Raw genomic sequence first — 3,065 nt, forward strand, 5'->3', positions numbered from 1 at the left:
TCCCACCCCCAGCACCACGCTGGTTCAGTTCAGCTGGGTGTTACAAATAGACCACCAGTGTTCAATCCATCACAGATACATGTATGTGTGTGTATATATATTCATAAAAGAACAAAATCATTTTTGATACAAGGAAAGGAAATATATCCCTGGGCTTTGTTGCTAATAAAAGATTACAATTTTTGTACCACATACCTTGGATAAATATTCCTAAAAAGCTCCATCTGCCACCAAGAAGAAGAAACCTCAAAACTCAGGGAAGGAGTGGTAATTGTCCTGGATACACAATGTAGGAAGTACATTTTATAACTTTCTTACACTTAACATGGATCCTCCACCTACCCTGGCTAAGGTAATTAAGCATTTTTGTATGATGCAGTACAAGGACGCAAGGGAAGGGGACACACTCTTCTAACATAACAAAAGACAGAAAACATGTGCAGAGGGGTTGATGTTAATGATATAAACCTCTCAACATCATTCACATTTTGTATCAAAGTCAGGCTGTAAGACCACAGTGAGGGTTTCTTTTCCTCTTAATTTCCCACATCAAAATCCAAAGCAGCCCTTTCTTCTATAAAGCAGCACCTGTCTATTAGAGTAGGCAAACACTTGGCCATGTACTAGCTACCAATAGGAAAAGATAGGACCTCACAGAGGAGAAACACTGAAGGGAAATATAGAGGAAAGGGTGAAGAGATTTTCCCCCTGGACCACAACATAGCAGCAACTGGTTTCCTTACAATCAAATACTCAGATCTCAGCCCTGAAACAGAACTCAGAAAGAATTAGAATTAACTAGGTGGCTTTATTGAGTTGAAATGCATTGCCTGAACTTGAAGCAAAGAACTGACTAATCGCCCTTTATTTTACTTGCAATACTATTTTATTGAGCAACATGAAACCCATCCCTCCATAATTAGGGAGTTATTTCTGGAATCACATCAAATTTATATCATACTCAGAATATCCTAAGCATTTTTTGTGCACTATTAAAATGTTCAAGGTACTGAGGTGTTATTGGCAGTCTCAGCAATAAAGTGACTGACTAAAATAAAAATTAAAGGATTTTGATCACTTTAGACTACGCCTAACATAAATCAAGGATGTGGCACTCTCTGTAGTTGAGTCTAATGGCATTGGCTTTGATTTTTGCTTCTTAAATACAGTTTCAATGGAAGTGCTGCAGGACCTGATGAGAAAAACTTTCCCTGTTCAAAATGAGAAAATGCACTCTCCATATGAGTCAAGAGAGAGAGAACTATGCCAAGGAATGTAAATGAAGTCGGTGCAGATTTACAGGTCACTCTCAAAGATATGCTTGTAATTTATGCTCATTTTATCTTCTCATTAACAGATTAAAAAATTATTACATTTCTGTTTTATAGTTTAGAGTTTGAGATCCCAGATGTTCCTTTATCAGCACTGGAGGGGAATCAAAATTATAAGTAGGAGAATATCACAGGTAGGCTTTATCTCTTTTTTTTGTTTGTTTTTCAGGCTTTATCTCATAATTCAAGAATCAGCCAAGAAATTTACACACAAGATATATTTATATCATCTATATGTATTATTTATGTATATATTTACTAAGTGTAATATATGACAGATAGACCTCCATTCTTATAGGCATAGTATAAAGCATCATTTCAATGATTTTAATTCAGTAAAACTTATTCCAATCAATATCCTGTATCAATACCCACAATTCTTATTAGAGGTAAGAGTCCAAATCTTATGCAGGACTTCCCAAAGGAGCCTAGAATAATCCCAGAAGTACATCAAGCAGGGAATGATGTTGATAATTTGTTGATATTAAAGCCTTTTTGAAGCCTTCTCTTTCTTTTCTGATGTGCATCTTCCCTTTTTTATTTTTATATCCAAAAGCAGTTCTGCCTCCTCATCTTTCCCTGACCTCCAATTACCCTGCATACATGACCTCACCAGAATGCTAGTTATTTCACCAGATAAATTCAAGCTAACTTTCCTTTCCTTATACTCAGGACCTGCTGCAGCTCCCCGTCTGGATGCCCCACAACCACTCATGTCAATTACCTGAAGCTCTTCCTAACCATGTACTTCCCGATGACTTCCTGTGATACACATTACCAGAAGTAAGCCAGACCTCATCAGTTAACCCATTTAATGAAAATAATCAGTCAGCTGAATATACTCTGTAAAGTCCTTCTCATTCCCAAGATATTGACAATTTAACCTTTTCCCATAGGAAGCTTTCCTGCATGATAGAAATTGCTATATCAGCTTTCCCCAATTCCAGGGTTGTCCCCTCAATCCATCCCCTATGTGCTGCCAAATCTCTGTCAAAAAATAAAAATAACATACAAGTCTGTATCATTCAATGTGCTGAACACACATTGGGAGGCCTGTTTATCCCATGTTTATCTAAATCCTCTGACAGCAAAGTACACACCCACTTCTTTTTCTAGTGTAACTAAAGCAGGGCTCATGTCTCGAGGGGACTATTTTATGTTGCTTACAAGAGCCGAGATGGAGGAAGATTCTGTCTGGAAACTTTTTCAAACTTCTTCTATATTCAGGCACTTTGGGCTGGGTAAAAGGCACTTGAAACTGAAGATGTCTATGAAACTTGCATTTCTTTACCTGTTCTTCTCTTTGCAGCCACTCAAAGATGCTTAATATAGAACATCTCAGGTGGGGAAGATGTAGAACTGGGAAGCCCCGTTCAGGGTTGGACTAGAGGAAGCAGAATTACAGCCTGCCTCAATACCTGAGCAGAAGATGAAGAAAGCTAAGAGGATCCATGAGATATCCCACTTCTCTGTCCACAGAAATCTCTGTCCAAGCCATATCTAAAGTAAACAGCTAGCCTCTGCACCCTTTGCTGTTTTACATGTGAAGAATATATACGGTGTCCTTTTGTAAGGTAGTGGGTAGGGCAGGGAAGAGACATTCTGTTTTAAAATCCTGGTGTGAATGATACATACCATGTTTTTGAAAATAGTTACGCTTCCCAGTGAGCTTTTATTATCATGGCCTATGTCTTCATCTAAAGACTCATTTTTTGACAGTTCAGGAGATTCCTC

The 3,065-nt window shown here is 38.0% G+C and overlaps 1 long non-coding RNA gene across 1 annotated transcript; it reads left to right on the top strand.

Moving 5' to 3' along the window:
• The first annotated feature begins 1,175 nt into the window (after positions 1-1,175).
• On the top strand, positions 1,176-2,134 carry LOC102017419. Its single transcript, XR_262723.2, has 3 exons — positions 1,176-1,302; positions 1,389-1,465; positions 2,004-2,134. It is a non-coding gene; the product is annotated as an uncharacterized LOC102017419 (long non-coding RNA).
• Positions 2,135-3,065: the final 931 nt, after the last annotated feature.

The sequence above is a fragment of the Chinchilla lanigera genome, unplaced genomic scaffold (genome assembly GCF_000276665.1).
Source record: "Chinchilla lanigera isolate Chin_1 unplaced genomic scaffold, ChiLan1.0 scaffold00052, whole genome shotgun sequence".
Taxonomy (NCBI): domain Eukaryota; kingdom Metazoa; phylum Chordata; class Mammalia; order Rodentia; family Chinchillidae; genus Chinchilla; species Chinchilla lanigera.